At 51.7% G+C, this 26752-nt stretch overlaps 1 protein-coding gene across 1 annotated transcript in view; it reads right to left on the minus strand.

The window, feature by feature from the left end:
• LARGE1 (LARGE xylosyl- and glucuronyltransferase 1) overlaps positions 1-26752 on the minus strand; it is a 437502-nt gene that overhangs the window by 44674 nt on the left and 366076 nt on the right. The window lies entirely within an intron of this gene.

Here is a 26752-nt window from a genome sequence, read left to right on the forward strand (position 1 = left end):
TTAATCATAATTGTGCTTTTTCTCTAGTCACATCCAAAGCTGCAATCAAGAACTGTTTCAAACTATCCCACTCCACTCAGTTGAAGGGAAAATTCCACTTTTGTATTTACTTTAAATCTATAGAAATGTTAAAGGAAACTTTTTTACTCATATTAGGCGCAGGGGGAAACAGGGACCAATTCTGACCTGCCATCCCTTTATCAATTATCCTTAGACACAAGTATGCACAGAGCACATATATACTGACACATATATGCACAGAGCACATACATACACACGTGTATACACAGAGCACATACATACAGACACAGGTATATATAGAGTGCATATATACACGTATACCTGCAACTGCCACTAGAGGGAGCTCAACGAAAGAACAGGATAGTGTTCATTACAGTGAGCTCCATCTAGTGGTGAATGCAGGGAGACACAGGTACAGAGTCATATGTAAAAGAAGGCTTGAGTCTCCTGGGCGTGTCCCGACTGTCTAAGTGTCCTGATCCACAGATTGATGTGTAGATGAGATCCGGCGCATGTGCAAAATCTTTGCCCTTCTTTGGTCTGTGCAGGGGCCACTTCTAAGCGCATGAAAGACTGAATTTTATTTTTTTGTGCAGTCTGTGAAAAATTGACCAGGACACTTGGACACACCCACCGGACACTTGAGCCTTCATTTGCATACACTTTTTACAAGGACTGCAGCACTAATATTGACTCATGGATATAAGATGTTTCCAGGTCACAAAAAACGGTCAGGGCGGTTTATAGGGGGTACAACATAGTTCTTTGTGCCCCCATTGTTTCACAAGGAGACCCCCTATTGACTGTTCTACCTAATAAATTGGGGGTGGCACCACCAGACAAGTCGGGGGTCTGCGTTCTGGTATTGATCCCCCCCACCCCCAACACTTTTCCTGGAGTCTGACTCCGGCTCCTTCCGATAAATCCTCGTCCAGACGCCGCCGAACCAATTACAAGTGCCATTATTATGCGCGAGCGGCGGTGACAGGCGCAGCGTCCCCAGATACAGGCAGGCTGCCGCTCGATATCTGCGGCCATTAGTCTGAGATGCTCATCTTTAACCTGTTCACTCCTGCACTGCCCACATCTACGTGGGGCAGCAGCGCTTACATGGGGTAGCCTTATCACAGGTCCTCCCATGAGGCCATGGTTACCCTATGTGGATGTAGGGAGACACAACCCCAAAAGTACAGCGCAGCCACAGTGCCCCATAACAGTGCCAGCCACTGTGCCCCATAACAGTGCCAGCCACTGTGCCCCATAACAGTGCCAGCCACAGTGCCCCATAACAGTGCCAGCCACTGTGCCCCATAACAGTGCCAGCCACAGTGCCCCATAACAGTGCCAGCCACAGTGCCCCATAACAGTGCCAGCCACAGTGCCAGCCACTGTGCCCCATAACATTGCCAGCCACTGTGCCCCATAACAGTGCCAGCCACAGTGCCCCATAACAGTGCCAGCCACAGTGCCCCATAACAGTGCCAGCCACTGTGCCCCATAACAGTGCCAGCCACAGTGCCCCATAACAGTGCCAGCCACTGTGCCCCATAACAGTGCCAGCCACTGTGCCCCATAACAGTGCCAGCCACTGTGCCCCATAACAGTAACCAGCACAGTGCCCCATAACAGTGCCAGCCACAGTGCCACATAACAGTGCCAGCCACAGTGCCCCATAACAGTGCCAGCCACTGTGCCCCATAACAGTGCCAGCCACAGTGCCCCATAACAGTGCCAGCCACTGTGCCCCATAACAGTGCCAGCCACAGTGCCCCATAACAGTGCCAGCCACAGTGCCCCATAACAGTGCCAGCCACAGTGCCAGCCACTGTGCCCCATAACATTGCCAGCCACTGTGCCCCATAACAGTGCCAGCCACAGTGCCCCATAACAGTGCCAGCCACTGTGCCCCATAACAGTGCCAGCCACAGTGCCCCATAACAGTGCCAGCCACTGTGCCCCATAACAGTGCCAGCCACTGTGCACCATAACAGTAACCAGCACAGTGCCCCATAACAGTGCCAGCCACAGTGCCACATAACAGTGCCAGCCACAGTGCCCCATAACAGTGCCAGCCACAGTGCCCCATAACAGTGCCAGCCACTGTGCCCCATAACAGTGCCAGCCACAGTGCCCCATAACAGTGCCAGCCACTGTGCCCCATAACATTGCCAGCCACTGTGCCCCATAACAGTGCCCCATAACAGTACCAGCCACAGTGCCCCATAACAGTGCCAGCCACTGTGCCCCATAACAGTGCCAGCCACAGTGCCCCATAACAGTGCCAGCCACAGTGCCCCATAACAGTGCCAGCCACAGTGCCAGCCACTGTGCCCCATAACATTGCCAGCCACTGTGCCCCATAACAGTGCCAGCCACAGTGCCCCATAACAGTGCCAGCCACAGTGCCCCATAACAGTGCCAGCCACTGTGCCCCATAACAGTGCCAGCCACAGTGCCCCATAACAGTGCCAGCCACTGTGCCCCATAACAGTGCCAGCCACTGTGCCCCATAACAGTGCCAGCCACTGTGCACCATAACAGTAACCAGCACAGTGCCCCATAACAGTGCCAGCCACAGTGCCCCATAACAGTGCCAGCCACAGTGCCCCATAACAGTGCCAGCCACAGTGCCCCATAACAGTGCCAGCCACTGTGCCCCTTAACAGTGCCAGCCACAGTGCCCCATAACAGTGCCAGCCACTGTGCCCCATAACATTGCCAGCCACTGTGCCCCATAACAGTGCCCCATAACAGTACCAGCCACAGTGCCCCATAACAGTGCCAGCCACTGTGCCCCATAACAGTGCCAGCCACAGTGCCCCATTTATTTATTGATTTATGGCACCACCATCAGATAATCAGGAACACATTTAAAATGTCATCCAGAGTGACACCAAAATAAAGCCAACCACAGCGCTCAGTACGAGTGACAGTGCCCCATAGGATGGTCAGCAACATCCCCCATAACAGTGCCAGTCACAGTACCTACATAACAATACTAGCTACAATTCCCCCATAACAGTACCAGACATATTACCCCCACAACAGTACCGGGCACTATTCCCATATATCCACAGTACCTTCATTACAGTGCCAGACAAAATTCCCCCATAACAGTACTAGTAACAATTCCACCAATAACAGCACCAGCCACAATGCTCCCATAACGGAACCTGCTACAATCCCCCCTAACAGTACTAGAGCTACAATACATCCATAACAGTAACTGTCACATTTGCCCCATAACAGTACCAGACACTATTCCCATATACTGTATATATATATATATTTTGTTTTCTTGGTGTAAATGCCGCTGTTCTCCTGAATCTGGAGATGTTAACCTCTTCTTCCTGCGCCTCTCCAATCCTGAGATATGGCCTTCTTTTCCCTGTATATAAATGTAGTCTTATTCTAGCCAAAGGGGTGTGGTCACACAGAGACTAGTTGATGTGCACGCCCACTTGACCAGCAAGACTTGATTTTAAGGGTCTGATATGGGGTCTTGTTAATTGTAGGGATCTTCAAAGTGCTAGTTGGGGGGGTTTATTCACTTTAGGGTCGGATTCATTTCCTGGTTCTGATCTGAGGTCTGATTAATTGTTGGGGGGGCTTGATTTATTTTTGGGCTGTGATCTGCGGTCCGAATTAGCTTTGGTGGGGGGTCTGATTATTTTTAAAGCACTAGTCTGGCATCTGAATAGGGTCTGAATTAGTTTAGGGGGTCTGATTAATTTCTCATGGTCTAGTTTGAGGTATGAGCCATTTTGGGGGTCTGATTAGTCTGGAGTGGGGTCTGATTACTTTTGGGGGTCTTTTCTGTGTACGTACAGGAGCTGGGGGGTTTCGGCGGAGGACGGTGATTTGCATTTAATAGCCGTCGCCCATTTTCTGGATGAAAGGTGTTTACTTAATAGGAATATCGCGGCCTCAGAGACTCTGAAATCACAGGAAAATGCAAAACAAAACATTTCAGGCCTGTTCAAAGGAAGTTTGGAGCAAATGGTTTGAAATAAGGTGCGAGCATCAAAGGGGAAAAGACGTCTTTGAAGTCGTAAGCACGAACCAAACCTCTATCTAACCTGATCTTAATGCGCTGGTAATGGACAGACCTTCCTGAAAGAGCGCTGCCCCTTTAAAAAAAAAAAAAATAAATGCTGATCTCGAACGCATCCATAGTGGAAGACCTCGTGGGAACTATAAGACCCAAGTGGGGGATACCCGGTGGTGAACAGAAACTGCTTCCCCCTAAGGAGGCTATGGGTCAAATATACGGTATATAGGAAGCTCTGGGGGATTTCATACGGCATAAGGGGCGGTGGGTCGTCATACTGTGGTGTATAGGGACCTGTGGGGGCCAGCTTACTGTATAAAGGAAGCTCTGGGGGATTTCATACGGCATAAGGGGCGGTGGGTCGTCATACTGTGGTGTATAGGGACCTGTGGGGGCCAGCTTACTGTATAAAGGAAGCTCTGGGGGATTTCATACGGCATAAGGGGCGGTGGGTCGTCATACTGTGGTGTATAGGGACCTGTGGGGGCCAGCTTACTGTATAAAGGAAGCTCTGGGGGATTTCATACGGCATAAGGGGCGCTGGGTCGTCATACTGTGGTGTATAGGGACCTGTGGTGGCCAGCTTACTGTATAAAGGAAGCTCTGGGGGATTTCATACGGCATAAGGGGCGGTGGGTCGTCATACTGTGGTGTATAGGGACCTGTGGGGGCTATCTTACTGTATAAAGGAAGCTCTGGGGGATTTCATATGGCATAAGGGGCGGTGGGTCGTCATACTGTGGTGTATAGGGACCTGTGGGGGCTATCTTACTGTATAAAGGAAGCTCTGGGGGATTTCATATGGCATAAGGGGCGGTGGGTCGTCATACTCTGGTGTATAGGGACCTGTGGGGGCTATCTTACTGTATAAAGGAAGCTCTGGGGGATTTCATACGGCATAAGGGGCGGTGGGTCGTCATACTGTGGTGTATAGGGACCTGTGGGGGCCAGCTTACTGTATAAAGGAAGCTCTGGGGGATTTCATACGGCATAAGGGGCGGTGGGTCGTCATACTGTGGTGTATAGGGACCTGTGGGGGCCAGCTTACTGTATAAAGGAAGCTCTGGGGGATTTCATACGGCATAAGGGGCTGTGGGTCGTCATACTGTGGTGTATAGGGACCTGTGGGGGCCAGCTTACTGTATAAAGGAAGCTCTGGGGGATTTCATACGGCATAAGGGGCGGTGGGTCGTCATACTGTGGTGTATAGGGCCCTGTGGGGGCCAGCTTACTGTATAAAGGAAGCTCTGGGGGATTTCATATGGCATAAGGGGCGGTGGGTCGTCATACTGTGGTGTATAGGGACCTGTGGGGGCTATCTTACTGTATAAAGGAAGCTCTGGGGGATTTCATATGGCATAAGGGGCGGTGGGTCGTCATACTGTGGTGTATAGGGACCTGTGGGGGCCAGCTTACTGTATAAAGGAAGCTCTGGGGGATTTCATACGGCATAAGGGGCGGTGGGTCGTCATACTGTGGTGTATAGGGCCCTGTGGGGGCCAGCTTACTGTATAAAGGAAGCTCTGGGGGATTTCATATGGCATAAGGGGCGGTGGGTCGTCATACTGTGGTGTATAGGGACCTGTGGGGGCTATCTTACTGTATAAAGGAAGCTCTGGGGGATTTCATATGGCATAAGGGGCGGTGGGTCGTCATACTGTGGTGTATAGGGACCTGTGGGGGCTATCTTACTGTATAAAGGAAGCTCTGGGGGATTTCATATGGCATAAGGGGCGGTGGGTCGTCATACTCTGGTGTATAGGGACCTGTGGGGGCCAGCTTACTGTATAAAGGAAGCTCTGGGGGATTTCATACGGCATAAGGGGCGGTGGGTCGTCATACTCTGGTGTATAGGGACCTGTGGGGGCTATCTTACTGTATAAAGGAAGCTCTGGGGGATTTCATATGGCATAAGGGGCGGTGGGTCGTCATACTGTGGTGTATAGGGACCTGTGGGGGCCAGCTTACTGTATAAAGGAAGCTCTGGGGGATTTCATACGGCATAAGGGGCTGTGGGTCGTCATACTCTGGTGTATAGGGACCTGTGGGGGCTATCTTACTGTATAAAGGAAGCTCTGGGGGATTTCATATGGCATAAGGGGCGGTGGGTCGTCATACTGTGGTGTATAGGGACCTGTGGGGGCTATCTTACTGTATAAAGGAAGCTCTGGGGGATTTCATATGGCATAAGGGGCGGTGGGTCGTCATACTGTGGTGTATAGGGACCTGTGGGGGCTATCTTACTGTGTAAAGGAAGCTCTGGGGGATTTCATATGGCATAAGGGGCGGTGGGTCGTCATACTGTGGTGTATAGGGACCTGTGGGGGCCAGCTTACTGTATAAAGGAAGCTCTGGGGGATTTCATACGGCATAAGGGGCGGTGGGTCGTCATACTGTGGTGTATAGGGACCTGTGGGGGCCAGCTTACTGTATAAAGGAAGCTCTGGGGGATTTCATATGGCATAAGGGGCGGTGGGTCGTCATACTGTGGTGTATAGGGACCTGTGGGGGCCAGCTTACTGTATAAAGGAAGCTCTGGGGGATTTCATATGGCATAAGGGGCGGTGGGTCGTCATACTGTGGTGTATAGGGACCTGTGGGGGCTATCTTACTGTATAAAGGAAGCTCTGGGGGATTTCATATGGCATAAGGGGCGGTGGGTCGTCATACTCTGGTGTATAGGGACCTGTGGGGGCTATCTTACTGTATAAAGGAAGCTCTGGGGGATTTCATATGGCATAAGGGGCGGTGGGTCGTCATACTCTGGTGTATAGGGACCTGTGGGGGCCAGCTTACTGTATAAAGGAAGCTCTGGGGGATTTCATATGGCATAAGGGGCGGTGGGTCGTCATACTGTGGTGTATAGGGACCTGTGGGGGCCAGCTTACTGTATAAAGGAAGCTCTGGGGGATTTCATATGGCATAAGGGGCGGTGGGTCGTCATACTGTGGTGTATAGGGACCTGTGGGGGCTATTTTACTGTATAAAGGAAGCTCTGGGGGATTTCATACGGCATAAGGGGCGGTGGGTCGTCATACTGTGGTGTATAGCGACCTGTGGGGGCCAGCTTACTGTATAAAGGAAGCTCTGGGGGATTTCATACGGCATAAGGGGCTGTGGGTCGTCATACTGTGGTGTATAGGGCCCTGTGGGGGCCAGCTTACTGTATAAAGGAAGCTCTGGGGGATTTCATATGGCATAAGGGGCGGTGGGTCGTCATACTGTGGTGTATAGGGACCTGTGGGGGCCAGCTTACTGTATAAAGGAAGCTCTGGGGGATTTCATATGGCATAAGGGGCGGTGGGTCGTCATACTGTGGTGTATAGGGACCTGTGGGGGCTATCTTACTGTATAAAGGAAGCTCTGGGGGATTTCATACGGCATAAGGGGCGGTGGGTCGTCATACTGTGGTGTATAGCGACCTGTGGGGGCCAGCTTACTGTATAAAGGAAGCTCTGGGGGATTTCATACGGCATAAGGGGCTGTGGGTCGTCATACTGTGGTGTATAGGGCCCTGTGGGGGCCAGCTTACTGTATAAAGGAAGCTCTGGGGGATTTCATACGGCATAAGGGGCGGTGGGTCGTCATACTGTGGTGTATAGGGACCTGTGGGGGCTATCTTACTGTATAAAGGAAGCTCTGGGGGATTTCATATGGCATAAAGGGCGGTGGGTCGTCATACTGTGGTGTATAGGGACCTGTGGGGGCCAGCTTACTGTATAAAGGAAGCTCTGGGGGATTTCATACGGCATAAGGGGCGGTGGGTCGTCATACTGTGGTGTATAGGGCCCTGTGGGGGCTATCTTAATGTATAAAGGAAGCTCTGGGGGATTTCATACGGCATAAGGGGCTGTGGGTCGTCATACTGTGGTGTATAGGGACTTGTGGGGGCCAGCTTACTGTATAAAGGAAGCTCTGGGGGATTTCATACGGCATAAGGGGCGGTGGGTCGTCATACTGTGGTGTATAGGGCCCTGTGGGGGCTATCTTAATGTATAAAGGAAGCTCTGGGGGATTTCATATGGCATAAGGGGCGGTGGGTCGTCATACTGTGGTGTATAGGGACCTGTGGGGGCCAGCTTACTGTATAAAGGAAGCTCTGGGGGATTTCATACGGCATAAGGGGCGGTGGGTCGTCATACTGTGGTGTATAGGGACCTGTGGGGGCCAGCTTACTGTATAAAGGAAGCTCTGGGGGATTTCATACGGCATAAGGGGCGGTGGGTCGTCATACTGTGGTGTATAGGGACCTGTGGGGGCTATCTTACTGTATAAAGGAAGCTCTGGGGGATTTCATACGGCATAAGGGGCGGTGGGTCGTCATACTGTGGTGTATAGGGCCCTGTGGGGGCTATCTTACTGTATAAAGGAAGCTCTGGGGGATTTCCTATGGCATAAGGGGCGGTGGGTCGTCATACTGTGGTGTATAGGGCCCTGTGGGGGCTATCTTAATGTATAAAGGAAGCTCTGGGGGATTTCATACGGCATAAGGGGCTGTGGGTCGTCATACTGTGGTGTATAGGGACTTGTGGGGGCCAGCTTACTGTATAAAGGAAGCTCTGGGGGATTTCATACGGCATAAGGGGCGGTGGGTCGTCATACTGTGGTGTATAGGGACCTGTGGGGGCTATCTTACTGTATAAAGGAAGCTCTGGGGGATTTCATACGGCATAAGGGGCGGTGGGTCGTCATACTGTGTATAGGGACCTGTGGGGGCCAGCTTACTGTATAAAGGAAGCTCTGGGGGATTTCATACGGCATAAGGGGCGGTGGGTCGTCATACTGTGGTGTATAGGGACCTGTGGGGGCCAGCTTACTGTATAAAGGAAGCTCTGGGGGATTTCATACGGCATAAGGGGCGGTGGGTCGTCATACTCTGGTGTATAGGGACCTGTGGGGGCCAGCTTACTGTATAAAGGAAGCTCTGGAGGATTTCATACGGCATAAGGGGCTGTGGGTCGTCATACTGTGGTGTATAGGGACCTGTGGGGGCCAGCTTACTGTATAAAGGAAGCTCTGGGGGATTTCATATGGCATAAGGGGCGGTGGGTCGTCATACTGTGGTGTATAGGGACCTGTGGGGGCCAGCTTACTGTATAAAGGAAGCTCTGGGGGATTTCATATGGCATAAGGGGCGGTGGGTCGTCATACTGTGGTGTATAGGGACCTGTGGGGGCCAGCTTACTGTATAAAGGAAGCTCTGGGGGATTTCATACGGCATAAGGGGCGGTGGGTCGTCATACTGTGGTGTATAGGGACCTGTGGGGGCTATCTTACTGTATAAAGGAAGCTCTGGGGGATTTCATACGGCATAAGGGGCGGTGGGTCGTCATACTGTGGTGTATAGGGACCTGTGGGGGCCAGCTTACTGTATAAAGGAAGCTCTGGGGGATTTCATACGGCATAAGGGGCGGTGGGTCGTCATACTGTGGTGTATAGGGCCCTGTGGGGGCTATCTTACTGTATAAAGGAAGCTCTGGGGGATTTCATAAGGCATAAGGGTCGGTGGGTCGTCATACTGTGGTGTATAGGGACCTGTGGGGGCCAGCTTACTGTATAAAGGAAGCTCTGGGGGATTTCATACGGCATAAGGGGCGGTGGGTCGTCATACTGTGGTGTATAGGGCCCTGTGGGGGCCAGCTTACTGTATAAAGGAAGCTCTGGGGGATTTCATACGGCATAAGGGGCAGTGGGTCGTCATACTGTGGTGTATAGGGACCTGTGGGGGCCAGCTTACTGTATAAAGGAAGCTCTGGGGGATTTCATACGGCATAAGGGGCAGTGGGTCGTCATACTGTGGTGTATAGGGACCTGTGGGGGCCAGCTTACTGTATAAAGGAAGCTCTGGGGGATTTCATACGGCATAAGGGGCGGTGGGTCGTCATACTGTGTATAGGGACCTGTGGGGGCCAGCTTACTGTATAAAGGAAGCTCTGGGGGATTTCATACGGCATAAGGGGCAGTGGGTCGTCATACTGTGGTGTATAGGGACCTGTGGGGGCCAGCTTACTGTATAAAGGAAGCTCTGGGGGATTTCATACGGCATAAGGGGCGGTGGGTCGTCATACTGTGGTGTATAGGGACCTGTGGGGGCTATCTTACTGTATAAAGGAAGCTCTGGGGGATTTCATACGGCATAAGGGGCTGTGGGTCGTCATACTGTGTATAGGGACCTGTGGGGGCCAGCTTACTGTATAAAGGAAGCTCTGGGGGATTTCATACGGCATAAGGGGCTGTGGGTCGTCATACTGTGGTGTATAGGGACCTGTGGGGGCTATCTTACTGTATAAAGGAAGCTCTGGGGGATTTCATACGGCATAAGGGGCTGTGGGTCGTCATACTGTGGTGTATAGGGACCTGTGGGGGCTATCTTACTGTATAAAGGAAGCTCTGGGGGATTTCATACGGCATAAGGGGCGGTGGGTCGTCATACTGTGGTGTATAGGGACCTGTGGGGGCCAGCTTACTGTATAAAGGAAGCTCTGGGGGATTTCATACGGCATAAGGGGCGGTGGGTCGTCATACTGTGGTGTATAGGGACCTGTGGGGGCTATCTTACTGTATAAAGGAAGCTCTGGGGGATTTCATATGGCATAAGGGGCGGTGGGTCGTCATACTGTGGTGTATAGGGACCTGTGGGGGCTATCTTACTGTATAAAGGAAGCTCTGGGGGATTTCATACGGCATAGGGGGCGGTGGGTCGTCATACTGTGGTGTATAGGGCCCTGTGGGGGCTATCTTACTGTATAAAGGAAGCTCTGGGGGATTTCATACGGCATAAGGGGCGGTGGGTCGTCATTCTGTGGTGTATAGGGCCCTGTGGGGGCTATCTTACTGTATAAAGGAAGCTCTGGGGGATTTCATATGGCATAAGGGGCGGTGGGTCGTCATACTGTGGTGTATAGGGACCTGTGGGGGCCAGCTTACTGTATAAAGGAAGCTCTGGGGGATTTCATACGGCATAAGGGGCGGTGGGTCGTCATACTGTGGTGTATAGGGACCTGTGGGGGCTCTCTAACTGTATAAAGGAAGCTCTGGGGGATTTCATACGGCATAAGGGGCGGTGGGTCGTCATTCTGTGGTGTATAGGGCCCTGTGGGGGCTATCTTACTGTATAAAGGAAGCTCTGGGGGATTTCATATGGCATAAGGGGCGGTGGGTCGTCATACTGTGGTGTATAGGGACCTGTGGGGGCCAGCTTACTGTATAAAGGAAGCTCTGGGGGATTTCATACGGCATAAGGGGCGGTGGGTCGTCATACTGTGGTGTATAGGGACCTGTGGGGGCTATCTTACTGTATAAAGGAAGCTCTGGGGGATTTCATACGGCATAAGGGGCGGTGGGTCGTCATACTGTGGTGTATAGGGACCTGTGGGGGCCAGCTTACTGTATAAAGGAAGCTCTGGGGGATTTCATATGGCATAAGGGGCGGTGGGTCGTCATACTGTGGTGTATAGGGACCTGTGGGGGCTATCTTACTGTATAAAGGAAGCTCTGGGGGATTTCATACGGCATAAGGGGCTGTGGGTCGTCATACTGTGGTGTATAGGGACTTGTGGGGGCCAGCTTACTGTATAAAGGAAGCTCTGGGGGATTTCATACGGCATAAGGGGCGGTGGGTCGTCATACTGTGGTGTATAGGGCCCTGTGGGGGCTATCTTAATGTATAAAGGAAGCTCTGGGGGATTTCATATGGCATAAGGGGCGGTGGGTCGTCATACTGTGGTGTATAGGGACCTGTGGGGGCCAGCTTACTGTATAAAGGAAGCTCTGGGGGATTTCATACGGCATAAGGGGCGGTGGGTCGTCATACTGTGGTGTATAGGGACCTGTGGGGGCCAGCTTACTGTATAAAGGAAGCTCTGGGGGATTTCATACGGCATAAGGGGCGGTGGGTCGTCATACTGTGGTGTATAGGGACCTGTGGGGGCTATCTTACTGTATAAAGGAAGCTCTGGGGGATTTCATACGGCATAAGGGGCGGTGGGTCGTCATACTGTGGTGTATAGGGCCCTGTGGGGGCTATCTTACTGTATAAAGGAAGCTCTGGGGGATTTCCTATGGCATAAGGGGCGGTGGGTCGTCATACTGTGGTGTATAGGGCCCTGTGGGGGCTATCTTAATGTATAAAGGAAGCTCTGGGGGATTTCATACGGCATAAGGGGCTGTGGGTCGTCATACTGTGGTGTATAGGGACTTGTGGGGGCCAGCTTACTGTATAAAGGAAGCTCTGGGGGATTTCATACGGCATAAGGGGCGGTGGGTCGTCATACTGTGGTGTATAGGGACCTGTGGGGGCTATCTTACTGTATAAAGGAAGCTCTGGGGGATTTCATACGGCATAAGGGGCGGTGGGTCGTCATACTGTGTATAGGGACCTGTGGGGGCCAGCTTACTGTATAAAGGAAGCTCTGGGGGATTTCATACGGCATAAGGGGCGGTGGGTCGTCATACTGTGGTGTATAGGGACCTGTGGGGGCCAGCTTACTGTATAAAGGAAGCTCTGGGGGATTTCATACGGCATAAGGGGCGGTGGGTCGTCATACTCTGGTGTATAGGGACCTGTGGGGGCCAGCTTACTGTATAAAGGAAGCTCTGGAGGATTTCATACGGCATAAGGGGCTGTGGGTCGTCATACTGTGGTGTATAGGGACCTGTGGGGGCCAGCTTACTGTATAAAGGAAGCTCTGGGGGATTTCATATGGCATAAGGGGCGGTGGGTCGTCATACTGTGGTGTATAGGGACCTGTGGGGGCCAGCTTACTGTATAAAGGAAGCTCTGGGGGATTTCATATGGCATAAGGGGCGGTGGGTCGTCATACTGTGGTGTATAGGGACCTGTGGGGGCCAGCTTACTGTATAAAGGAAGCTCTGGGGGATTTCATACGGCATAAGGGGCGGTGGGTCGTCATACTGTGGTGTATAGGGACCTGTGGGGGCTATCTTACTGTATAAAGGAAGCTCTGGGGGATTTCATACGGCATAAGGGGCGGTGGGTCGTCATACTGTGGTGTATAGGGACCTGTGGGGGCCAGCTTACTGTATAAAGGAAGCTCTGGGGGATTTCATACGGCATAAGGGGCGGTGGGTCGTCATACTGTGGTGTATAGGGCCCTGTGGGGGCTATCTTACTGTATAAAGGAAGCTCTGGGGGATTTCATAAGGCATAAGGGTCGGTGGGTCGTCATACTGTGGTGTATAGGGACCTGTGGGGGCCAGCTTACTGTATAAAGGAAGCTCTGGGGGATTTCATACGGCATAAGGGGCGGTGGGTCGTCATACTGTGGTGTATAGGGCCCTGTGGGGGCCAGCTTACTGTATAAAGGAAGCTCTGGGGGATTTCATACGGCATAAGGGGCAGTGGGTCGTCATACTGTGGTGTATAGGGACCTGTGGGGGCCAGCTTACTGTATAAAGGAAGCTCTGGGGGATTTCATACGGCATAAGGGGCAGTGGGTCGTCATACTGTGGTGTATAGGGACCTGTGGGGGCCAGCTTACTGTATAAAGGAAGCTCTGGGGGATTTCATACGGCATAAGGGGCTGTGGGTCGTCATACTGTGTATAGGGACCTGTGGGGGCCAGCTTACTGTATAAAGGAAGCTCTGGGGGATTTCATACGGCATAAGGGGCTGTGGGTCGTCATACTGTGGTGTATAGGGACCTGTGGGGGCTATCTTACTGTATAAAGGAAGCTCTGGGGGATTTCATACGGCATAAGGGGCTGTGGGTCGTCATACTGTGGTGTATAGGGACCTGTGGGGGCTATCTTACTGTATAAAGGAAGCTCTGGGGGATTTCATACGGCATAAGGGGCGGTGGGTCGTCATACTGTGGTGTATAGGGACCTGTGGGGGCCAGCTTACTGTATAAAGGAAGCTCTGGGGGATTTCATACGGCATAAGGGGCGGTGGGTCGTCATACTGTGGTGTATAGGGACCTGTGGGGGCTATCTTACTGTATAAAGGAAGCTCTGGGGGATTTCATATGGCATAAGGGGCGGTGGGTCGTCATACTGTGGTGTATAGGGACCTGTGGGGGCTATCTTACTGTATAAAGGAAGCTCTGGGGGATTTCATACGGCATAGGGGGCGGTGGGTCGTCATACTGTGGTGTATAGGGCCCTGTGGGGGCTATCTTACTGTATAAAGGAAGCTCTGGGGGATTTCATACGGCATAAGGGGCGGTGGGTCGTCATTCTGTGGTGTATAGGGCCCTGTGGGGGCTATCTTACTGTATAAAGGAAGCTCTGGGGGATTTCATATGGCATAAGGGGCGGTGGGTCGTCATACTGTGGTGTATAGGGACCTGTGGGGGCCAGCTTACTGTATAAAGGAAGCTCTGGGGGATTTCATACGGCATAAGGGGCGGTGGGTCGTCATACTGTGGTGTATAGGGACCTGTGGGGGCTCTCTAACTGTATAAAGGAAGCTCTGGGGGATTTCATACGGCATAAGGGGCGGTGGGTCGTCATTCTGTGGTGTATAGGGCCCTGTGGGGGCTATCTTACTGTATAAAGGAAGCTCTGGGGGATTTCATATGGCATAAGGGGCGGTGGGTCGTCATACTGTGGTGTATAGGGACCTGTGGGGGCCAGCTTACTGTATAAAGGAAGCTCTGGGGGATTTCATACGGCATAAGGGGCGGTGGGTCGTCATACTGTGGTGTATAGGGACCTGTGGGGGCTATCTTACTGTATAAAGGAAGCTCTGGGGGATTTCATACGGCATAAGGGGCGGTGGGTCGTCATACTGTGGTGTATAGGGACCTGTGGGGGCCAGCTTACTGTATAAAGGAAGCTCTGGGGGATTTCATATGGCATAAGGGGCGGTGGGTCGTCATACTGTGGTGTATAGGGACCTGTGGGGGCTATCTTACTGTATAAAGGAAGCTCTGGGGGATTTCATACGGCATAAGGGGCTGTGGGTCGTCATACTGTGGTGTATAGGGACTTGTGGGGGCCAGCTTACTGTATAAAGGAAGCTCTGGGGGATTTCATACGGCATAAGGGGCGGTGGGTCGTCATACTGTGGTGTATAGGGCCCTGTGGGGGCCAGCTTACTGTATAAAGGAAGCTCTGGGGGATTTCATACGGCATAAGGGGCGGTGGGTCGTCATACTGTGGTGTATAGGGACCTGTGGGGGCCAGCTTACTGTATAAAGGAAGCTCTGGGGGATTTCATACGGCATAAGGGGCGGTGGGTCGTCATACTGTGGTGTATAGGGACCTGTGGGGGCCAGCTTACTGTATAAAGGAAGCTCTGGGGGATTTCATACGGCATAAGGGGCGGTGGGTCGTCATACTGTGGTGTATAGGGACCTGTGGGGGCTATCTTACTGTATAAAGGAAGCTCTGGGGGATTTCATACGGCATAAGGGGCGGTGGGTCGTCATACTGTGGTGTATAGGGCCCTGTGGGGGCTATCTTACTGTATAAAGGAAGCTCTGGGGGATTTCCTATGGCATAAGGGGCGGTGGGTCGTCATACTGTGGTGTATAGGGCCCTGTGGGGGCTATCTTAATGTATAAAGGAAGCTCTGGGGGATTTCATACGGCATAAGGGGCGGTGGGTCGTCATTCTGTGGTGTATAGGGCCCTGTGGGGGCTATCTTACTGTATAAAGGAAGCTCTGGGGGATTTCATATGGCATAAGGGGCGGTGGGTCGTCATACTGTGGTGTATAGGGACCTGTGGGGGCCAGCTTACTGTATAAAGGAAGCTCTGGGGGATTTCATACGGCATAAGGGGCGGTGGGTCGTCATACTGTGGTGTATAGGGACCTGTGGGGGCTATCTTACTGTATAAAGGAAGCTCTGGGGGATTTCATACGGCATAAGGGGCGGTGGGTCGTCATACTGTGGTGTATAGGGACCTGTGGGGGCCAGCTTACTGTATAAAGGAAGCTCTGGGGGATTTCATATGGCATAAGGGGCGGTGGGTCGTCATACTGTGGTGTATAGGGACCTGTGGGGGCTATCTTACTGTATAAAGGAAGCTCTGGGGGATTTCATACGGCATAAGGGGCGGTGGGTCGTCATACTGTGGTGTATAGGGACCTGTGGGGGCTATCTTACTGTATAAAGGAAGCTCTGGGGGATTTCATACGGCATAAGGGGCGGTGGGTCGTCATACTGTGGTGTATAGGGCCCTGTGGGGGCCAGCTTACTGTATAAAGGAAGCTCTGGGGGATTTCATATGGCATAAGGGGCGGTGGGTCGTCATACTGTGTATAGGGACCTGTGGGGGCCAGCTTACTGTATAAAGGAAGCTCTGGGGGATTTCATACGGCATAAGGGGCTGTGGGTCGTCATACTGTGGTGTATAGGGACCTGTGGGGGCCAGCTTACTGTATAAAGGAAGCTCTGGGGGATTTCATACGGCATAAGGGGCTGTGGGTCGTCATACTGTGGTGTATAGGGACCTGTGGGGGCTATCTTACTGTATAAAGGAAGCTCTGGGGGATTTCATACGGCATAAGGGGCGGTGGGTCGTCATACTGTGTATAGGGACCTGTGGGGGCCAGCTTACTGTATAAAGGAAGCTCTGGGGGATTTCATACGGCATAAGGGGCAGTGGGTCGTCATACTGTGGTGTATAGGGACCTGTGGGGGCCAGCTTACTGTATAAAGGAGGCTCTGGGGGATTTCATACGGCATAAGGGGCGGTGGGTCGTCATACTGTGGTGTATAGGGCCCTGTGGGGGCTATCTTACTGTATAAAGGAAGCTCTGGGGGATTTCATATGGCATAAGGGGCGGTGGGTCGTCATACTGTGGTGTATAGGGACCTGTGGGGGCCAGCTTACTGTATAAAGGAAGCTCTGGGGGATTTCATACGGCATAAGGGGCAGTGGGTCGTCATACTGTGGTGTATAGGGACCTGTGGGGGCCAGCTTACTGTATAAAGGAAGCTCTGGGGGATTTCATACGGCATAAGGGGCGGTGGGTCGTCATACTGTGGTGTATAGGGACCTGTGGGGGCCAGCTTACTGTATAAAGGAAGCTCTGGGGGATTTCATACGGCATAAGGGGCTGTGGGTCGTCATACTGTGGTGTATAGGGACCTGTGGGGGCTATCTTACTGTATAAAGGAAGCTCTGGGGGATTTCATACGGCATAAGGGGCGGTGGGTCGTCATACTGTGTATAGGGACCTGTGGGGGCCAGCTTACTGTATAAAGGAAGCTCTGGGGGATTTCATACGGCATAAGGGGCGGTGGGTCGTCATACTGTGGTGTATAGGGACCTGTGGGGGCTATCTTACTGTATAAAGGAAGCTCTGGGGGATTTCATACGGCATAAGGGGCTGTGGGTCGTCATACTGTGGTGTATAGGGCCCTGTGGGGGCTATCTTACTGTATAAAGGAAGCTCTGGGGGATTTCATACGGCATAAGGGGCGGTGGGTCGTCATACTGTGGTGTATAGGGACCTGTGGGGGCTATCTTACTGTATAAAGGAAGCTCTGGGGGATTTCATACGGCATAAGGGGCGGTGGGTCGTCATACTGTGGTGTATAGGGCCCTGTGGGGGCTATCTTACTGTATAAAGGAAGCTCTGGGGGATTTCATATGGCATAAGGGGCGGTGGGTCGTCATACTGTGGTGTATAGGGACCTGTGGGGGCCAGCTTACTGTATAAAGGAAGCTCTGGGGGATTTCATACGGCATAAGGGGCGGTGGGTCGTCATACTGTGGTGTATAGGGACCTGTGGGGGCCAGCTTACTGTATAAAGGAAGCTCTGGGGGATTTCATACGGCATAAGGGGCTTTGGGTCGTCATACTGTGGTGTATAGGGACCTGTGGGGGCTATCTTACTGTATAAAGGAAGCTCTGGGGGATTTCATACGGCATAAGGGGCGGTGGGTCGTCATACTGTGGTGTATAGGGACCTGTGGGGGCTATCATACTGTATAAAGGAAGCTCTGGGGGATTTCATACGGCATAAGGGGCGGTGGGTCGTCATACTGTGGTGTATAGGGACCTGTGGGGGCCAGCTTACTGTATAAAGGAAGCTCTGGGGGATTTCATACGGCATAAGGGGCGGTGGGTCGTCATACTGTGGTGTATAGGGCCCTGTGGGGGCCAGCTTAGTGTATAAAGGAAGCTCTGGGGGATTTCATACGGCATAAGGGGCTGTGGGTCGTCATACTGTGGTGTATAGGGACCTGTGGGGGCTATCTTACTGTATAAAGGAAGCTCTGGGGGATTTCATATGGCATAAGGGGCGGTGGGTCGTCATACTGTGGTGTATAGGGCCCTGTGGGGGCCAGCTTAGTGTATAAAGGAAGCTCTGGGGGATTTCATACGGCATAAGGGGCGGTGGGTCGTCATACTGTGGTGTATAGGGACCTGTGGGGGCTATCTTACTGTATAAAGGAAGCTCTGGGGGATTTCATATGGCATAAGGGGCGGTGGGTCGTCATACTGTGGTGTATAGGGACCTGTGGGGGCCAGCTTACTGTATAAAGGAAGCTCTGGGGGATTTCATACGGCATAAGGGGCGGTGGGTCGTCATACTGTGGTGTATAGGGTCCTGTGGGGGCTATCTTACTGTATAAAGGAAGCTCTGGGGGATTTCATACGGCATAAGGGGCGGTGGGTCGTCATACTGTGGTGTATAGGGACCTGTGGGGGCCAGCTTAGTGTATAAAGGAAGCTCTGGGGGATTTCATACGGCATAAGGGGCTGTGGGTCGTCATACTGTGGTGTATAGGGACCTTTGGGGTTATCTTACTGTATAAAGGAAGCTCTGGGGGATTTCATACGGCATAAGGGGCGGTGGGTCGTCATACTGTGGTGTATAGGGACCTGTGGGGGCTATCTTATTGTATAAAGGAAGCTCTGGGGGATTTCATATGGCATAAGGGGCGGTGGGTCGTCATACTGTGGTGTATAGGGACCTTTGGGGTTATCTTACTGTATAAAGGAAGCTCTGGGGGATTTCATACGGCATAAGGGGCGGTGGGTCGTCATACTGTGGTGTATAGGGACCTGTGGGGGCTATCTTACTGTATAAAGGAAGCTCTGGGGGATTTCATATGGCATAAGGGGCGGTGGGTCGTCATACTGTGGTGTATAGGGACCTGTGGGGGCCAGCTTACTGTATAAAGGAAGCTCTGGGGGATTTCATACGGCATAAGGGGCGGTGGGTCGTCATACTGTGTATAGGGACCTGTGGGGGCCAGCTTACTGTATAAAGGAAGCTCTGGGGGATTTCATACGGCATAAGGGGCGGTGGGTCGTCATACTGTGTATAGGGACCTGTGGGGGCCAGCTTACTGTATAAAGGAAGCTCTGGGGGATTTCATACGGCATAAGGGGCTGTGGGTCGTCATACTGTGGTGTATAGGGACCTGTGGGGGCTATCTTACTGTATAAAGGAAGCTCTGGGGGATTTCATACGGCATAAGGGGCGGTGGGTCGTCATACTGTAGTGTATAGGGACCTGTGGGGGCCAGCTTACTGTATAAAGGAAGCTCTGGGGGATTTCATACGGCATAAGGGGCGGTGGGTCGTCATACTGTGGTGTATAGGGACCTGTGGGGGCCAGCTTACTGTATAAAGGAGGCTCTGGGGGATTTTATACGGCATAAGGGGCGGTGGGTTGTCATACTGTGGTGTATAGGGACCTGTGGGGGCTATCTTACTGTATAAAGGAAGGTCTGGGGGATTTCATACGGCATAAGGGGCGGTGGGTCGTCATACTGTGGTGTATAGGGACCTGTGGGGGCCAGCTTACTGTATAAAGGAAGCTCTGGGGGATTTCATACGGCATAAGGGGCGGTGGGTCGTCATACTGTGGTGTATAGGGCCCTGTGGGGGCTATCTTACTGTATAAAGGAAGCTCTGGGGGATTTCATATGGCATAAGGGGCAGTGGGTCGTCATACTGTGGTGTATAGGGACCTGTGGGGGCCAGCTTACTGTATAAAGGAAGCTCTGGGGGATTTCATATGGCATAAGGGGCGGTGGGTCGTCATACTGTGGTGTATAGGGACCTGTGGGGGCCAGCTTACTGTATAAAGGAAGCTCTGGGGGATTTCATACGGCATAAGGGGCGGTGGGTCGTCATACTGTGTATAGGGACCTGTGGGGGCCAGCTTACTGTATAAAGGAAGCTCTGGGGGATTTCATACGGCATAAGGGGCTGTGGGTCGTCATACTGTGGTGTATAGGGACCTGTGGGGGCTATCTTACTGTATAAAGGAAGCTCTGGGGGATTTCATACGGCATAAGGGGCGGTGGGTCGTCATACTGTGGTGTATAGGGACCTGTGGGGGCCAGCTTACTGTATAAAGGAGGCTCTGGGGGATTTCATACGGCATAAGGGGCGGTGGGTCGTCATACTGTGGTGTATAGGGACCTGTGGGGGCTATCTTACTGTATAAAGGAAGCTCTGGGGGATTTCATACGGCATAAGGGGCGGTGGGTCGTCATACTGTGGTGTAAAGGGACCTGTGGGGGCAAGCTTACTGTATAAAGGAAGCTCTGGGGGATTTCATACGGCATAAGGGGCGGTGGGTCGTCATACTGTGGTGTATAGGGCCCTGTGGGGGCTATCTTACTGTATAAAGGAAGCTCTGGGGGATTTCATATGGCATAAGGGGCAGTGGGTCGTCATACTGTGGTGTATAGGGACCTGTGGGGGCCAGCTTACTGTATAAAGGAAGCTCTGGGGGATTTCATATGGCATAAGGGGCGGTGGGTCGTCATACTGTGGTGTATAGGGACCTGTGGGGGCCAGCTTACTGTATAAAGGAAGCTCTGGGGGATTTCATACGGCATAAGGGGCTGTGGGTCGTCATACTGTGGTGTATAGGGACCTGTGGGGGCCAGCTTACTGTATAAAGGAAGCTCTGGGGGATTTCATACGGCATAAGGGGCGGTGGGTCGTCATACTGTGGTGTATAGGGACCTGTGGGGGCCAGCTTACTGTATAAAGGAAGCTCTGGGGGATTTCATACGGCATAAGGGGCGGTGGGTCGTCATACTGTGGTGTATAGGGACCTGTGGGGGCCAGCTTACTGTATAAAGGAAGCTCTGGGGGATTTCATACGGCATAAGGGGCGGTGGGTCGTCATACTGTGTATAGGGACCTGTGGGGGCCAGCTTACTGTATAAAGGAAGCTCTGGGGGATTTCATACGGCATAAGGGGCTGTGGGTCGTCATACTGTGTATAGGGACCTGTGGGGGCCAGCTTACTGTATAAAGGAAGCTCTGGGGGATTTCATACGGCATAAGGGGCTGTGGGTCGTCATACTGTGGTGTATAGGGACCTGTGGGGGCTATCTTACTGTATAAAGGAAGCTCTGGGGGATTTCATACGGCATAAGGGGCGGTGGGTCGTCATGCTGTGTATAGGGACCTGTGGGGGCCAGCTTACTGTATAAAGGAAGCTCTGGGGGATTTCATACGGTTTAAGGGGCTGTGGGTCGTCATACTGTGGTGTATAGGGACCTGTGGGGGCCAGCTTACTGTATAAAGGAAGCTCTGGGGGATTTCATATGGCATAAGGGGCGGTGGGTCGTCATACTGTGGTGTATAGGGCCCTGTGGGGGCCAGCTTACTGTATAAAGGAAGCTCTGGGGGATTTCATATGGCATAAGGGGCTGTGGGTCGTCATACTGTGGTGTATAGGGACCTGTGGGGGCTATCTTACTGTATAAAGGAAGCTCTGGGGGATTTCATACGGCATAAGGGGCGGTGGGTCGTCTTACTGTGGTGTATAGGGACCTGTGGGGGCTATCTTACTGTATAAAGGAAGCTCTGGGGGATTTCATACGGCATAAGGGGCTGTGGGTCGTCATACTGTGGTGTATAGGGCCCTGTGGGGGCCAGCTTACTGTATAAAGGAAGCTCTGGGGGATTTCATACGGCATAAGGGGCGGTGGGTCGTCATACTGTGGTGCATAGGGACCTGTGGGGGCTATCTTACTGTATAAAGGAAGCTCTGGGGGATTTCATACGGCATAAGGGGCGGTGGGTCGTCATACTGTGGTGTATAGGGACCTGTGGGGGCCAGCTTACTGTATAAAGGAAGCTCTGGGGGATTTCATACGGCATAAGGGGCAGTGGGTCGTCATACTGTGGTGTATAGGGACCTGTGGGGGTTATCTTACTGTATAAAGGAAGCTCTGGGGGATTTCATATGGCATAAGGGGCGGTGGGTCGTCATACTGTGTATAGGGAACTGTGGGGGCCAGCTTACTGTATAAAGGAAGCTCTGGGGGATTTCATACGGCATAAGGGGCAGTGGGTCGTCATACTGTGGTGTATAGGGACCTGTGGGGGTTATCTTACTGTATAAAGGAAGCTCTGGGGGATTTCATACGGCATAAGGGGCTGTGGGTCGTCATACTGTGGTGTATAGGGACCTGTGGGGGCTATCTTACTGTATAAAGGAAGCTCTGGGGGATTTCATACGGCATAAGGGGCGGTGGGTCGTCATACTGTGGTGTATAGGGACCTGTGGGGGCCAGCTTACTGTATAAAGGAAGCTCTGGGGGATTTCATACGGCATAAGGGGCGGTGGGTCGTCATACTGTGGTGTATAGGGACCTGTGGGGGCTATCTTACTGTATAAAGGAAGCTCTGGGGGATTTCATACGGCATAAGGGGCGGTGGGTCGTCATACTGTGGTGTATAGGGACCTGTGGGGGCCAGCTTACTGTATAAAGGAAGCTCTGGGGGATTTCATACGGCATAAGGGGCGGTGGGTCGTCATACTGTGGTGTATAGGGACCTGTGGGGGCCAGCTTAGTGTATAAAGGAAGCTCTGGGGGATTTCATACGGCATAAGGGGCGGTGGGTCGTCATACTGTGGTGTATAGGGACCTGTGGGGGCTATCTTACTGTATAAAGGAAGCTCTGGGGGATTTCATACGGCATAAGGGGCGGTGGGTCGTCATACTGTGGTGTATAGGGACCTGTGGGGGCTATCTTACTGTATAAAGGAAGCTCTGGGGGATTTCATACGGCATAAGGGGCGGTCTGTCGTCATACTGTAGTGTATAGGGACCTGTGGGGGCCAGCTTACTGTATAAAGGAAGCTCTGGGGGATTTCATACGGCATAAGGGGCTGTGGGTCGTCATACTGTGGTGTATAGGGCCCTGTGGGGGCTATCTTACTGTATAAAGGAAGCTCTGGGGGATTTCATACGGCATAAGGGGCGGTGGGTCGTCATACTGTGGTGTATAGGGACCTGTGGGGGCCAGCTTACTGTATAAAGGAAGCTCTGGGGGATTTCATACGGTGTAAGGGGCTGTGGGTCGTCATACTGTGGTGTATAGGGCCCTGTGGGGGCTATCTTACTGTATAAAGGAAGCTCTGGGGGATTTCATACGGCATAAGGGGCTGTGGGTCGTCATACTGTGGTGTATAGGGCCCTGTGGGGGCCAGCTTACTGTATAAAGGAAGCTCTGGGGGATTTCATACGGCATAAGGGGCGGTGGGTCGTCATACTGTGGTGTATAGGGACCTGTGGGGGCCAGCTTACTGTATAAAGGAAGCTCTGGGGGATTTCATACGGCATAAGGGGCGGTGGGTCGTCATACTGTAGTGTATAGGGACCTGTGGGGGCCAGCTTACTGTATAAAGGAAGCTCTGGGGGATTTCATACAGCATAAGGGGCTGTGGGTCGTCATACTGTGGTGTATAGGGACCTGTGGGGGCCAGCTTACTGTGTATAAAAGCTGAGGGCTATCATACTGTGTACAGGAAGCTGTGGAGGTCTTTATACTATATATTGGATATTGTGGATGATCATACTATGTGGAGGGAGCTGTGGACCATCAAACTGTATATAGAGAACTACGTGGACCTCATACTGCATATAGAGGGCTGTGGAGACATCATACTGAATATAGTGGGCTCCGGGCCATCAAACTATGTATAGTGGAGCTGTGGGGGCATCATACTGTATATACCGTAGCTGTGGGGCCATCATACTGTGTACAGGGGCTGTAGGAACGCTGTATTATATATAGCGGAGCTGTGGAACCCTTGTAGTTTGTATTGGGGGGCTTTATGCCCATCATATTTAATATATATATATATATACACTCACTGGCCACTTTATTAGGTACACCTGTCCAACTGTGTGTTAAGACTTAATTTCTAATCAGCCAATCACATGGCGGCAACTCAGTGCATTTAGGCATGTAGACATGGTCAAGACAATCTCCTGCAGTTCAAACCGAGCATCAGTATGGGGAAGAAAGGTGATTTGAGTGCCTTTGAACGTGGCATGATTGTTGGTGCCAGAAGGGCTGGTCTGAGAATTTCAGAAACTGCTGATCTACTGGGATTTTCACGCACAACCATCTCTAGGGTTTACAGAGAATGGTCCGAAAAAGAAAAAAAATCCAGTGAGCGGCAGTTCTGTGGCCGGAAATGCCTTGTTGATGCCAGAGGTCAGAGGAGAATGGGCAGACTGGTTCGAGCTGATAGAAAGGCAACAGTGACTCAAATTGCCACCCATTACAACCAAGGTAGGCAGAAGAGCATCTCTGAACGCACAGTGCGTCGAACTTTGAGGCAGATGGGCTACAGCAGCAGAAGACCACACCGGGTACCACTCCTCTCAGCTAAGAACAGGAAACTGAGGCTACAATTTGCACAAGCTCATCGAAATTGGACAGTAGAAGATTGGAAAAACGTTGCCTGGTCTGATGAGTCTCGATTTCTGCTGCGACATTCGGATGGTAGGGTCAGAATTTGGCGTAAACAACATGAAAGCATGGATCCATCCTGCCTTGTATCAACGGTTCAGGCTGGTGGTGGTGGTGTCATGGTGTGGGGAATTTTTTCTTGGCACTCTTTGGGCCCCTTGGTACCAATTGAGCATCGTTGCAACGCCACAGCCTACCTGAGTATTGTTGCTGACCATGTCCATCCCTTTATGACCACAATGTACCCAACATCTGATGGCTACTTTCAGCAGGATAATGCGCCATGTCATAAAGCTCGAATCATCTCAGATTGGTTTCTTGAACATGACAATGAGTTCACTGTACTCAAATGGCCTCCTCAGTCACCAGATCTCAATCCAATAGAGCATCTTTGGGATGTGGTGGAACGGGAGATTCGCATCAGGGATGTGCAGCCGACAAATCTGCGCCAACTGTGTGATGCCATCATGTCAATATGGTCCAAAATCTCTGAGGAATGCTTCCAGCACCTTGTTGAATCTCTGCCACGAAGAATTGAGGCAGTTCTGAAGGCAAAAGGGGTCCAACCCCTTACTAGCATGGTGTACCTAATAAAGTGGCCAGTGAGTGTATATATATATATATATATATATAGTGGAGCTGTGGGGCCATTATACTGTGTATAGGGGCCTGCGGGAACACAATACTATATATAGTGGAGCTGTGGGGGCATCATACTTTACATACCAGAGATGTGGGGCCATCATACTGCATATAGGGAGCTGTGGGGACATCTTACTGTATATACCGGAGCTGTGGGGCCATAATGCTGTGTATGGGGGGCTGTGAGGACATCATACCATATATAGCGGAGCTGTGGGGGCATCATACTGTGTCTGGGGGGGCTGTGAGTACATAATACCATACATATAGCGGAGCTGTGGGGGCATCATACTGTACATACCAGAGCTGTGAGGACATCATACCATACATATAGCGGAGCTGTGGGGCCATAATACTGTGTTTGGGGAGCTGTGAGGACATCATAACATAAATAGCGGAGCTGTGGGGGCATCATACTGTGTCTGGGGGGGCTGTGAGTACATAATACCATACATATAGCGGAGCTGTGGGGACATCATACTGTACATACCAGAGCTGTGAGGCCATCATACTGTGTATAGGGGGCTGTGGGGGCATCATACCATAAGGGGCATCAAACGTTGCTGGGGTCTCTCTGGGGTCTTCATATTGTCCTTGTTTGGGGAAATTCACTATGGAGATATTATGCTGTATGTGCGGGGAGCATTTTGGGGGCATCATACTTTATAACTGCGCAGTGATTCCCGATATCATTTTTATGTCCGTATCCTATTTTGATGCAGCTTTTTCTGCCATTGGCTCATAATTACATAGGTTGAAAAACAGACGTCGCTCCATCAAGTTCAGCCTTTCTCCACCAATTGTACATTTTGTCACTAATTTAGCTATAACTTGCATTGTTATGTGTATTTTTATATATGTTTTTTTCTGCCTTAATAAAGATGTATACATTTTGTTAAATCAATTTTTGTGCCAAATCTGCTGAATACCTGTTATTTCTACATTGGGTATGCAGTATCTAAACTTATTCCATGTTATGCTCTGTGCTGATCCATGTATCTAATCTTATAAAGTACGATACTGTCCAATTTATCTGGCCTATACTGTGTGATATTGGTCTTGGACTGCTGTATCCAAGCCTTTCGTGTGAGATATCAGATTGCTGAGCCGTGTATCTAAGTCACATACTAATAAGCTGATCGTGTAACCTACGGTACAGATTATGCCGAACCTCACGTGGCGCATGCACCAGGACTGGGCAGATAGGACCGGACCTCTGGCCGGATCAGAGTATCCCCGGGCTGAGACTATCACAATGGAATTTGACCACTTCTAAGGCAGTGACGGCTCAGATATGTGTAATTTCGCTCAGTGCAGTTGTGGACTGAACATTGCTCCCATACCTGGCATATCTGTCACCGGTGGGTGTGG

The sequence above is a fragment of the Dendrobates tinctorius genome, unplaced genomic scaffold (assembly GCF_039654945.1).
Source record: "Dendrobates tinctorius isolate UK_male_01 unplaced genomic scaffold, ASM3965494v1 ptg000020l, whole genome shotgun sequence".
NCBI lineage: Eukaryota > Metazoa > Chordata > Amphibia > Anura > Dendrobatidae > Dendrobates > Dendrobates tinctorius.